The sequence below is a fragment of the Euprymna scolopes genome, chromosome 34 (genome assembly GCF_053919585.1).
Source record: "Euprymna scolopes isolate OS-2025 chromosome 34, ASM5391958v1, whole genome shotgun sequence".
NCBI lineage: Eukaryota > Metazoa > Mollusca > Cephalopoda > Sepiida > Sepiolidae > Euprymna > Euprymna scolopes.
This window is the reverse complement of record NC_136515.1, coordinates 51,598,188-51,612,485: the sequence shown is the minus strand read 5'-3', so window position 1 is coordinate 51,612,485 and position 14,298 is coordinate 51,598,188. Positions and strand designations below refer to the sequence as shown.

General features: G+C 36.2%; 1 protein-coding gene across 1 annotated transcript in view; it reads left to right on the top strand.

Annotated features, from left to right (window-relative positions):
• Nucleotides 1-5,591: 5,591 nt before the first annotated feature.
• LOC145259198 (calpain-D-like) overlaps nucleotides 5,592-14,298 on the top strand; it is a 153,244-nt gene continuing 144,537 nt past the window's right edge. Inside the window, exon 1 of the mRNA XM_080117026.1 lies at nucleotides 5,592-5,681. The gene's annotated coding sequence lies outside the window, so the exon portion shown is untranslated. The remainder of the gene's footprint in view (nucleotides 5,682-14,298) is intronic.

The window sequence follows — 14,298 nt, the reverse complement described above, 5'->3', positions numbered from 1 at the left end:
GCCTACGACCATTCGGAGCTAATCAGAAACCGAAAGTATGCCGTGGTCATTTATACTTCAGCAGCAATTCACGCTCACGAATCTGATCAACTTTAATCATCCTTCTAGTATAAGGGAGTACCTGAACAGATGAAAACCAAGTGTATTAAGTTTTGTAGGCTCATCTAATCTCTTGAAAGTATTCACAAAACCTACACCCCTACAAATTGGTGACACCCGACCGTGAAATGAAACAGGCACTTCCTTCTGCACTGCTACAAATTGGTGATGCCAGACCGTGAAATGAAACATGCACTTTCTATTACAACCCTACAGTTCCACATCACGCTATTTTCCCATTTAAACTGGGACCGCATACGTCCGTCTACACCGACTCCTTGCCTACGCAAAGAACAGAGACCGGCAATTGAAAGGCTTCCAAATTATTTTCGTGATTAAATCAAGCAAAACAAGAGCATGGATTCGTCACATTCAGACATTTCTCCAGCCACCCTATCATTAAACATCCCGGTATTTAACCCAGCCAACATAAAATCCTGGTTCATCCAAATCCAAGCTTTATTCGACGCAAAGCGGATAACATCGCAATGCACACAATATACTTACCTGGTCGAGAAATTACCTACCGACATCGTGGAGGAGGTAATAGATTTACTGGAAACTATACCAGAAGAAAACTCTTACGACCGGCTGAAGGAAGTAATTCTAAAACGAACGGGCTTATCGAACGAGTCGATGCTACACAACTTTTTTACGCAGGTTGAACTTGGTGACTGCACTCCATCGCAGTTGTTGCATCACATACGAACCCTTTTGGGAGAAAACAAGATGTCAGAGAACATCATGAGGAGTTTGTGGCTGGATAAACTATCAGCATCAACAGTTCAGATCCTCACACCAACGGCAGAAGAAACAGAGCCTTACAAACTGGCAGAAATAGCAGACCTGATTCACAAGAACCTCCGGGCACGCCAAAGTAAACTCGCTACAACATCAGCTGATGCAATGAAGAGACGAAGAGCTAGCGAAGCTAAAAGCAATGGTCGAGAAGCTGTCCAAACAAATACAGGATTTATTGAAGGCAGATCGCCAGTGCTCACATCATAACAGGTCACCTTATAGACGAAGGAGTACCAGCAGAAGTCGAAACGTGGAACACGACAGAGCGGGTGGACACTGTTTCTACCATAGTAAATTGGACAGTAACGCACGACGCTGTATCCATTCTTGTTCTTTCAGTAACAGAATGAAACAGGAAAACAAGGATGCCATCCAATAAAGACAACGACTGTCGCTGGACCCTCTGTAAAAGGTCGTCTATTCTATATCTGTGACAGCACCCATGGATTTAATTTTCTAATAGACACTGGCGCCCAAATAAGTGTAATTCCACCGCTGATCAGTCAGAAGATTACGACCCAATCATATGACTTGCAAGTAGCCAACGGTACCAAGATATCCACATTCGGAGATAAATCACTAACTATCAACATCGGCTTGAGGCGAACATCACGTGGATTTTTACTATAGCCGACATAACAACACCCATAATAGGAGCGGATTTCCTGGCGAAATTCAACTTGTCTATGGACATGACCAACCACACATTAACAGACAACCAAACGAAATTGGTAGTCAGAAGAGTCTCCACTCGATACCAGTCAACAGGTATCAGCTCAGCCCTACCTGAGGACCCATCTATCTATCGATTACTCCAAAAATACCTGCAGCTGTCTCAGCCATTCAAGGACATGGACACGGTCAAGCATAGTGCTAAACACTACATTAAAACGACCGGATAACCAGTCCACGCCCCTCCCTCCAGACGTTTAAAACCAGATAAATACCGAATAGCAAAGGAAGAATTTCACCACATGCTACAACAGGGAATTATCCGACCCTCAAAAAGTGCATAATCTTCTTCCTTACACATGGTGCAGAAATCAGACAGTACATCCTGGCGCCCATACAGCGATTTCAGAAGACTAAATGCACAAACTGCACCAGACAGATACCCTATTCCTCACATTCACGATTTTGCGATCGGATTACAGAACACGACAATGTGAAGGCATACTACCAAGTTCCCGTAGCAGAGGTGAATATCCACAAAACAGCCTTTGGACTTTACAAATTCACTCGCATGCCCTTCGGACTTCAAAACACTAGTCAAACTTTCCAACATTAATAGACAAGGTTTTCAGAGGATTGCCATTTATATTTGCATACGTGGATGACGCTAGTAAAAACCTTGATGAACATAAACAGCACCTGGATCAAGCTTTCCAGAGATTATCTCACTACAGTCTAAAAGTAAACATTGAAAAATGCATCGTCGGACAATCAAAAGTCAACTTCCTTGGACACAAGGGCGGAATATCACTACTACCCGAAAAAGTGAGTGCCATCACTAATTTTCCACAGCCCACATCTGTTCGACAAGTCCGTCGATTTATAAGGATAATCAACTACTACAGGCGATTCTTACCCAACTGCTCTGAAATTCTCGCGCCACTAACATCGCTGTTGCAGAACAAGACCAAGAACCAACAGTTAACATTAGATGAACCAGCCTTAGCAGCTTTTACTCAAATGAAGAAAGCCCTAGCAAATTTCACAAAGCTGACTTACATAAATGATAAGGAAGATAGCAGACTCACACTTATAACGGGTGCGTCAGACATAGTCGTATGGGCAGTCATACACCAGCTGACTGAAGGGATGACCTCTATATCATTTTTTTTGTCTAAGCTAAACAAAACGCAAAGAAACTACAGCACATTTTCGAGAGAATTATTGGCAATTTACCTGGCGATTAAACTTTTCAAACACATCTTGGAAGGCAGAAATTTCACGATCTACACAGATCAAAAACCATTAATTTATGCGTTACATACACATGTAGACAAATATGGCCCACAAGAAATCAGACATCTTGATTACATTGCACAATACTCCATGGATATAAGATATGTGAAGGGCCAGGAGAACATTGTAGCAGACGCCTTATCCAGAGCCATGATTACTTCTCTAAATTCTAGCTCACTAAGCATAGAATTGGTAGCACGAGAACAGGAATCAGACACAACGCTTAAAGATGTTCAGGAAAAAACATCCTTACAACTCAAAAAAATGTCTGTACCCTTCAGAACAGAGATTGTTTATTGCGACACAGCAAAGAGACAACCATAACCATATATACCACCTAGCCTCAGACGTTAAGTTTTCCAACCATCTTCACAATTTATCTCACCCAGGAAAAAGAGCGACTCTAAAGCTAATTACGCAATGTTTCGTGTGGTCGAATATGAACACAGATATTCGAAATTGGACTAAGACATACATACCTTGTCAAAAGCACAAAATTCACAGACACACGAAATCACCACTGGGTTCTTTTAGCACACCCGATGCTAGATTCACCAACATCCACATCGATTTGGTAGAACCGTTACCAATTTCAAAGGGATACACCCACATCCTGACTATCGTCGATAGATTCAGCAGATGGCCATTAAGGATACTTCAGCTTCAACAATAGCTAGAGCCATACTTCAGGACTGATAGCCATTTTCGGAGTACCCACAGTTATTACGACAGACAAAGGGAAGACAATATACCTTTGATTCTATTAATGATACAGAACTCTGTAAAAGAAGACTTACAAAGCACACCAGCGGAGGTAGTTTTTGGTTCCACTTTGACTCTACCGGGTCAATATTTTGATCAACACACGGAGATCTCACCTACAACCACATTCGTAACAGAGTTGAAAGACAAAATGTCTTGTCTAAATTTCACACCCACCAGGAGGACAGACAGACAATTCTATATCCCAAAAGATCTTCACACCACCAAACACGTATTTGTCAGGAACGACTCAGTGAAAAAGTCATTTTGTTCAAATTATTTAAGTCCATACCCAGTTCTAGACAGGCAGGATAAATATTTCACTGTTTCAAAATACGGGAAAAGAGACACTATCGCATTGGACCGACTTAAACCGGCATTCATAGATGAAGATTTTTAAATCATTCTCCCACTGAAGCAACCTCTTACAGAACCTACTGTTGTACAGAATGCCGACGTGACTACCAAAACGAAAACCGGCAGGAAAGTACACTGGCCGAAACGTTTTTAGGAATATGTTACATAGTGAAAAAAAATAAATAAAATAGAGAAAAACGGTTTTATATCTTTTTTTCAATCTGGGGGGAGTATTTATGCAGTCACTAACACACACACACACACACACACACACACACACACACACACACACGCTCGCGCGCAAATAAACAAACGTTTATTCATTTCAATTTCCCCGCGCATTTTGCACAAAAGTAAGTTCTTCTAGCGACGACATAATTTCAAATACGCTCACACACTTTTTCTCACAACAACAAAAGTAAAATTAACATATTTCTGGCAGACGTAGTTGGCGACAGTATCACGTGACACAAGTGACTAATGAGAAAATTTAGAAGATTATCTTTTTAACGCTTTTCCAAAAACCCAAATATCAGCAGTAGCAATCTTGTTTTGGAGCCAGTCCAAAATGTAATCAAACGCATCAAATATTCTTTCTTCCTTTCTTTTTCCTTTCTTCTCACTTCGACGTCACACGAGACCAAGCCTCTCATTTTCATAACATCGTCACTCTCAAAGTCGTCAACACCATAATTACACACACCATGCGGGCACTCACAAATCACACTTATGCACACTATTTGATGAAATTAAGTGAATTTCTTTCTTTTTTTTTTCTTTTTTTTTTTCGGAGAACTTTGCTCCATAACGGATATGTGTTATATAACTTTTTTTTTTTTTTTTTTTTCGATATTTTCATTTTTAATGTCTTGATTTCACTTAATATCATCAAGTAGTTTTTTTTTTTTTTACAGTGAAAAAACAATTTTTTATAATACCGAGCAAAAGATTCGATTTTTAGGAAGAAAAGATAGTTTTAAAGATGGGGAGAGAGTGTCGGCGCAATATCTGGAGTTATCTCCCCGTGGCGTATTTAACAAATGCCATAATGGCTGACTTCAACGCACTCTCATAAGAACGTGTTTTTCCGCTGTAAAAAAAAAAAACAAGAAACTAATCAATCAAATTAAATGAAATTTTTTTTTCAGAGATCTTCATCTTCAGTCCAAAACGGATACGTACAATATAACCTTTTTTTTTTTTTTTCGATATTTTCATTTTTTAATGTCTTGATTAAACTGTACAAGTACCAAAAATCGATATGCTTAACAAGCACCATTTTTTTTTTTTTTCACATCATCAGTCCATTCCATCACTGACCACTCACGCCGTAATTTAGTGACGTTGCCTGTAAAACTCAATAAATTGTAGTTTTACTTGTAATTACTTTCCTACTGGATCACTTTGTAATATTTTTAATGTGTACTAATTTTGTCATGTCATAAGTAAATAATGTTTTTACCTGAAATGCACTAGTTTAGAAAATTACATTTTTTTTTTACTCAAAGAGAGGGGCAAAAAGTAAAATTTTATCGTGTACGAGTACAGACCGGTTTGTCGCTTTTCTCAAACTTGTACATTCCGCCAGAGTTATCTGCCCCTAATTTTTTTTTTTTTTTTTTTTGAAGCCATTCTAAAAATAAAGGTGAATTTTATTTACACGGAAAAGAAGGATCGATTTTGCATTTCAGAGGGTAAGTTTCTCATCATTTTCTCTCTCTTGTTTATATCACGCGCCAGAAACTAAATTCCTTCTGTCATAGATCGAATATTATACTACTGTTAACAAAATTAGTTTTATTTTGAGATCCACAAGCAGAAACAAAAAATGTGGCAATTTGTTAACCACTTGACAAATTCTGCAATTTTATTTCGTCAACAAAAACTCGACATTTCAGATAAAAGCGATTAAAATATTGAATAATTTATCTAAATTATTTTAACACGGTCTGTATATTAGAACTGTAGAATAAATATAAATTAAATTTAAATAATAATGAAAAAAGATTTGTCATTTACTGCCAATTACATTTCGTTATAGTCTCCAATATAACAAACTAACTACTAGAATTAATTTCGGGTCTCTTTGGTATAGTAGTGGCGCGGCCGAAAGATGATACTCGGCGTTGACTTAAGCCAGAAATTGCTTTTATCTCTGGCAGTTTAAAGTCTTCAAAATCACTTTCGAATTTGCATACGGCCACGAATAAAATCTTTTTATTTCATAATTTAAAATGAAAACATGTTTTATCATAGATCTCGATAGTCGAAAGTGGGGTTTGTACTTATGCAGAATACGGGCCGTGCTGAAATAATAAAGTTATTATTTAGAAATCCATTCTTAACATTAGAAGGGTAGCTTAAAAAAACTATTCTGGGTCTAAGTCCAGAATTCAACCTAATTAAAAAAAAAAAAAAAAAAAACTACAGAAAAACTATATACGTACGCGCGCTGGCGCTGCGACGCTGCGTACGAACAGAAAATCTATGTATGTACACTGCGTACGGAACAAAAGCTGTCATATTCCAAAAATCACGTAAATTGAGCAAGTATTTTTTATTTTTACTAAGAAAATCAAATTCTATGAGAAAGCGAGAATAGTGGTGTTTGTATTGCTATTCAAAAAAGTTGTAAAAAAACAAATAAATGTTATCAAAAGCAAGATAAGTTACTTTTCTACCAAACTGGATATATTTTTCGTGTTTTTATTCAATGTAACATAATTCAAAATGGCGCCCGACTCTCTCTTTTACACAGTAAGTTCGGGAAAGGGTGTTATAAATAATAAATTAGACAAAATACTATTAAAAAAAAACACAGAATATATGTCAATCTATGTCACGGTAATATATATTGAGCGAGTTTCTGACAGTATTTTGTCTAGTTTTATATTTATAGTACCTTTTCCCAAACTTACTGTGTTAAAGAGAGAGTCGGGCACCATTTTGAATTTTTCAATACATCGGTAAACACAGTATGTTTTTCGAGCTGAATAAACATGTAACATTAAATAAAAACACTGAAAACATATCCAGTTAGGTAGAAAAGTAACTTATCTTGCCTTTGATAACATTTATTTATTTTTTTTTTTTTTGACAACTTTTTCGAATCTGTGTACACAGTAATACAAACCCGGACAGTGTCTTGATCCGCCATATTTAATAAACGAAGGGAGATAACTCAATTTGAACTATCGATATTTTAAAAACAGCATGGTAAAGGCTACGACTATTAATCGCTTAAAATCGTAAAAATGATTTTCTATATATATTTAAAAAAAAAAACAAAAAAAAAAAACAATACAAACTACGTGATCAATTCACGTGATTTTTGGGATAAGACATTTTTGTTCCGTGACGGGTAAAATAAAGATTTTTATTTTTTTTTTTAATTATGTTGAATTCTGGATAATACCGTAAAAATTGAATGTAACTTGAAAATCCTATGTAAGAAAAAATAACACGATCTGTATTCTGCAAAATTACTGTTTTAAAATTTGAAACGTTTAAATTAGCATTTAGAAAATAATTTCCGACTAGAATCAAAGTGTATGAGGATAAAGTCTAGTATTATGGTTTGCTTGTGCTCTTAAATAAAAAAAAAGGGTTCTTATTTAAAATTCAACCTAATTAAAAAAAACTAAAAATACAGAAAAATATCCCTGATGTCGTACCCGTCACGGAATGAAAACCTCATATTCTCCTAAAAAATCACGTTAATTGATCAAGTAGTTTCATTTTTAACTAAGAAAATCACATTTTATGAGTAAACAAAAAGAGACTGTCTCGCGTCACCTTCTAAAAAAAACAAAACAGGGGCAGATAGCTCCGCAATAATACAAACTTACAAGATCAACCTCGTAAGGCTACTGATTTCATATTAATCATTTTAAATCGTATAAAATGATATTCTTTATATGTATTAAAAAAAAACAAACTATCTCAACAAGTTATATGATTTTTGGAATATGACATCTTCGTTCTTCCGTGATGGGTACGTACATCATAAAGACGTGTCTGTATTTTTTTTTTTTTTTTTAATTAGGTTGAATTCGAAATAACTACCGTGAGGTGTTATGATTTCTCAAAGAAACAAAAGGCATTTTTTTTTTTTTTTTTAAATAAAGCAAACATTAATGGAGTCATCGGTACTTGTGCATTTTTGGTACCGTGCTGAAATAATATTATTATTTATAAAGCCATTCTTAACATGGGGAGGGGAGGGTGTTTTGTACCTATTTTGTACCTTACAATTGAATAAAAAACATATAAAACTTTAATTAAACGTGGAAATACGATTTTAAAAATAGCGCGGATGATCACTCTGTGCCTTAGCACCAAAAATAGTGCGGTATCAAAAATGCATAAGCACCGAGGAGGATGCGAGTCATCTAAGAACTTAATGGAGATTCCGGAGTTTCACCGATAAATTACAGATCTTGCCGAAACATGCACACGACAAATTGCGGAGACAGATACTTGAAAACAAGTTTACTTTTTATTAACTCCCGCCCTCTTCCACTTACAATGCCCTCCCTCCCAACACTAGAACTCTACCACTAACACTTTCCTAAACTCGAGATAACAACAACAACAACAACAACAAAAAACTGTAAATTTTTACACTTTTTTTTTTTTTTTTACACTTTAACATTTTCCTTTAAAATGACTACTTAGGTTAAATTTTCGGGTATGCTGAAAACGAATAGCACATTTAAAATTTCCCCCAAATAAGTAGTTTTCCGGATAAGCGATGCAATTTAATATATATAATTGCTGGTAGTGTCTTAGTACGCACGAGCACGCGCGTAGTTTTCGAAGTTCCGTTTACACGTACGAGTGCACACTCCCGCTTACCAAGATGGCCACCAAATGTGAAATTACATTACTTAATATCCGAAAAACTACGTATTTGCGAAAAAATTTGAATGCGATATTCATTTACAGCGTACCCGAAAACCTGGGAAAGTCGTCATTTTAAAGGAAAGTGTTAACGTGGAAACCAAGTAAAAATTTACCAAAAAAAAAACAAACAAAAAAACGGGTGCTTATGTTACCATGCTATTTTTTTTTTAAATAGTATTTTTTAAGTTAAATTCAAGTTTTACGATGTTTTTTTTTGTTAAATTATTATGTGAAAAGTACAGAATAATTACAAAACGCCCTCCCCATGTTAAGAATGGCTTTCTAATAATAACCTTATGCTTGCACGTTAATATAAGTACATAAGTACCAAAAAAAAAACAAAAAAAAAACGGTTCTTCTGCGGTTTACGGACCGTACTGAAACGATAATGTGATTAAATAATAACATTATCATTTCAGTAAGCTATTCAGAAAGCCATTTTTAACATGGAGAGAGGAGGGGTGTTGTAAACTATTTTGTACTTTCACTTAACAATTTAGTAAAAAGATACCATAAAAATTGAATTTAACTTGAAAATCTTATCTAGAAAATAGTACGGTCGTAAACTGCAGAATTACCGAAAAGCAGTTTTTCAGCCGCGCCACTATTATATTAAACAATCGATTTTAGCAAAGTGTAAGGTGATGATTTACCAATTGAAAAGCAATTTTAGAATTCAACTAATTTAAAAATTTAAAAAAAACAAAAAAACTACAGAAACACCTTCACGGAACGGAAGAAATGCCATATTCCAAAAATCGCATAAATTGATCAAGTAGTTTTATTTTTATTAAGAAAATGATTTTTAAACAATTTAAAGCAAGTAATATGAAATCCGTAGCATCACACTCGCAAGTTTGAATTATTGTAGACTTGTCTGCCCTTGTTTGGTTTTCAAGATGGCAGTGTGAGACAGCCCTTTTTTTTTTTTTTTTTTTTTTTTTTTTTTTTTTTTTTGCTTACTCGTAAAATTTGATTTGGTATTTTTTATTTTACTTTAACTTAAAACTTTTATAAGTTTTCAGCCATGCTGAAAATGAACATCACATTTAAATTTTCGGCAGACAAGTAGTTTTCTGTATATTCAAACCTTTATTATCCAATGTAATCCCTTATATTTTCAGCGGCGGCCATGGTTTTTCCCAACTAAATAAGTACTAATGCTCATGCGTGTTGCAACCACCCCCATGTTAAGAATGGAGATAGCCATCGAAATTCATTAAGTAATACATGTGCATTCACGCAAATCTTCCGCATCTTCAGTAATGTACTTGCAATAACCCTTATCCCTGAGTGGCTTCCGGGCCTTGATAAGTGGTGATCACTATGTAAAAAAAAAAAAAAGTTCCTCACGAACAATTATGTGTACAGTTCCCACACTAACATCAAACTGTGCACTTATTACCTCTATAGACACACGACGTTCCTTATCCATGAAATTCTTTATTTGGCCAATCAACTCTGGTGTTTTGACTTCCTTACTCCTTCTACACCTCTCATCATTCCTGATAGACGCCCTGCCTTCCTTGTTTTTTTTACCCCTCTCACACCTATCATCATTCCTCACAGACTCCATGCCTTCCTTGAATCTCTTATGCCACTCAAAACTGATGCTCAATTCATCCAAGATGGTCCAAAAGCAGTCTGAAGCATTCCATACGTTTCTGTGGCATTTTATTCAAGTTTAACAAGAATTTTATTGCATATAGTTCTTCTAAAGTTTTCTCACATCCAGAGTACATTTTTGAAATTTACCAGCAGTGACAATTAGACTTTAGTAGGGGCGTATTCCAATTCCTGCTGTAGCTGTTCATTTGAACTTGAAATTATGAAAATTGGTCAGTTATCTCATAAGATGTATAGCAATAACATACTGAATTTTCAAGAGTCTACGACAATTTTAAGTGCTTGTACAAAAAATAGTTTGGAAACTTATCGAAGGAACCTCACAATCATGTTCTTATTACTTGTTTCAGTATAATTGATTTTCAACTTTTTTCCGTCTGAAAAAATACAGACGTGAGGCATAAGCACTCTCTATTTTCAAAGATCAAGATAATTTTTGAACAAATAAATTGCACACAATTATGCTTAAATGAGTACCAGTAGAGAGAAATTAGCATCTATTATCTAAATCTCACCTGTCTGTTTAAATGTATGTATGTATGTTTGTATGTCTTGCAAAAACTTTCGACAGAGGTGATGGATCCTGACAAGATCAGTATCATTTTGAAGCTTGACATCTCAAATATTGAAAATTTGGCCTAAAACATTAATTCCTTCACCCTAAACTTGGCCGTTTTGTACAAGGAGAGGTTGATTTGTTTCGCCAACATTCAAGTCATCATCATTGATTAATTTCAACGCTTTTGACTTCTGGTCGCGTCATGGAGACATCAGCTAAGACGTCAGATTTTCTTTTCCGCCTTCGCGGCACGGGTTCGAGCCTGCCTGCCTACTACCACTTATTTTTATTTTTTTGCTCAACACACGCATCCAAACACCCGGGCAATGCCGGGCACCCCGTCTAGTCTGTTAAATAAAAGGGAAAATGTATGTTAGTTTGTCTGTGTGTGTTTGTATGTCCACCAAAAAATTTTTCACAGGTGCATCAGACTGTGACAAAATTGGTATTGTTAGAAAGATCAATTTCTCGGATGAAAAATATATAAAAATTTGCAAAAAAGGTTAATTCTGTCTGTGTGAACTGGGCCGTTTCTTGCCAGGAGAGGTCACTTTTTGCTTCAAGATTTTTGCAAGTCATACACTTAGCAATCTGAATGTATGTTTAAAAAACGTTATTTCGACCCACTGTGACGTCATAAGTCGTCGTGGCTGTGACATCTAGTACGTTAGTTTTTTTCACATCCTTTTCCTCTTTCGCATTACAGGTTTGAGCCTGCCTATTGCGGCTAATTTTTTATTTTTTAAATTTCTTTTGCAGTCGTACGGATACTTGCGGCTATTTTGATTGAAACAAAAGTTGTTTTGATTCATTTATTTTATTTTATTTATTTTTTGTTTTTAGGGGGTTGGGGGGACTGAGAGTTGCTCAATATCCTTAGAATATCAGCTCTGTCCATCCAGGCAACACCGGATTCATTTTTTTTGGGGGGGGGTCACCTACTTCTACCGTTTTCTGGGGGTCACTCAATATCCTTAGTATAGCAGCTCTGTCCACCCGGGCAATGCCGGGTACCCCCGCTTGTACTAAATATACTGCTGTTGTTAGTCCATAGAAACAACAAGGACTATTTGGGTGAGTAGGGAAGGTCTTCATCGGTGAGTGCAGAAATGATTGATAAGCCGAATCTTTGCTTGAAAAGTTCTGCTGCAGTGAGAACAGAGAATGGTAGCAGATGTTGAGAGTTTCAAAGCGTTGTTCTTCCTGTGCTGTCTGCACTTCTCTGCAGCAGCTTTCTTGTCACTTTCATATTGGTGGGCACCGTTGTGAACAGCGGCTTACCACTTGGTTCTATCAGAATCTGTCTGCTCCCATGATGATGTATCAATATTGAAGGCCTTTTAATGATGCCTTCAGAGTGTCTTTAAATCGTTTTCTCTGGCTGCCATGGGAGCACATGCCATGTTGGCGCTCCCCAAATAGAAGCTTCTTAGGCAGTCTGTAGTCTAGCATGCCGGCTACATGACCAGTCGAGCAAAGTTGGGTTTTTTTCATCAGGATAGTAGAGATGCTTGGGAGACCAGTACTAGTTAAGACTTCTGTGTCTGGTATCCTATCTTACCAGCCTATGTCCAGCTGTTTCCTTAGTCTAATGGAATGACATGTCTTTGGTGCAGACTAAATATATACAAAAACACAACAAGTTGAATTAGCAGCAGTTTTTTTTAAATCTGGGAAAATTATGATTACATTTGATCTACTACAGATGCAGACCACCATGATATGTTAGATAATAAAATGATTAAAAGTTAAATTAGTTATCATCGATCTATCTATCTGTCTATCTATTTATCGATATTGTTAAAATAGTTTATATTGGGAATTATTAATGTTTACATAAATTAGCTAAGTTGAAAATAAACAAAATAACCTTGAGCAGACGTACGTGACTGAGGTCACACCTTAGGAGACGTGTGCTTTTGATGATGTAGCGGAACTGCCTGGTCAAGAGGTCAGGAAGATTGAATTGGAGAGTGTGAGTTTGGTCACGAAAGTGAACAGACATGCTTCAAGCCAGGAAGTGGGGCTGTAAAGAACAAGCATGTAAACACATAATGTAGACTCCTTGTGAAAGACCATTGAGACAACTGAAATCTATATATCTATAAAAGTGAACGTGTCTGTGTGTCTGACTGTGTGTCTGTGTACATTTTCCTTCGCAATAACTCTGTTAATTTTCAGCCTACAGACTGGAAATTTGATATACAGGGTACTGAGATTTGGGAAAATCTATGTGATCAGTTTTCGGCCAGAAATTTGGCTGTTAAGGGGTCAAAGTTCAACGATTTGACCTTTTAATACTCTACCAAACTCCTCCGACAATTTTGGGTCTAAACACTTGAAATTTTATATATAGGTTCCTTGGACATGGATCTAACTTAATAACTCAATTTGAACCCAAAACAATAAATTTTAAGAGGTCATAATAGGGGTCAAAGTTAAAAAAATTGACCGTTTTCTTTTCTTTTTTCTTTTTTCTTCGCATACACCTCCAAACACTCGGGTAACGCCGGGCACCCATGCTAGTAAATTCATATTTTAAAAATATAAAGTGCTGTTCTGTGGTTTCACAAAAGAAGAAAGAGCAGGTGTCTCAATTGGTTATGGTGTTGGTCGTTGCATGTCGATCTCAAGAGTCCAGCAGTGGAGATAGAAGAACTCCTGGAGAAAGAAAAAAGTATGAAGCATCTATATTCTTCTTCTTATAAAATATGATACCTTTATGTAAATACAAACTGTAATATATCATCATCCTCTCCCCTATGTAACAGATATACTTTCCAGCACTGGAAAATTAAAACCTGAATTAAATCAAGTGTGACGAATTCTTAATACTTATTTTACTATACCTCAGTGCTTCAACAGTAAAGGAAACAGTTTGCACTCTCTGTAACTTAGCAGAGAAACAAAATTTTGTGCAGTTACACTTCAGGAGTAAAAAGTTGTAAAGTCAGCTTCTAAATGGTTAAAGATCTAGAACAACAAAGTGAAGCATGCATGGTTCCCTGTGAGTGCACAGTGAACGAGGTGTAAAAAATGACTAAGTTCAGCATTTGCCCTCCCCCCTTTAAGCCCCAAAAGTCCCCAGGGGGCACCAAATCCTGGTGAAAATGAACAAACGAGGCAGTTTTAGACATTAACATATGTAAATTTGAGTTCTGCACCATGCAAAAAAAGAAATGACTAAGTCCATCATTTGTCCCCCCCCCCTTATTTAACCC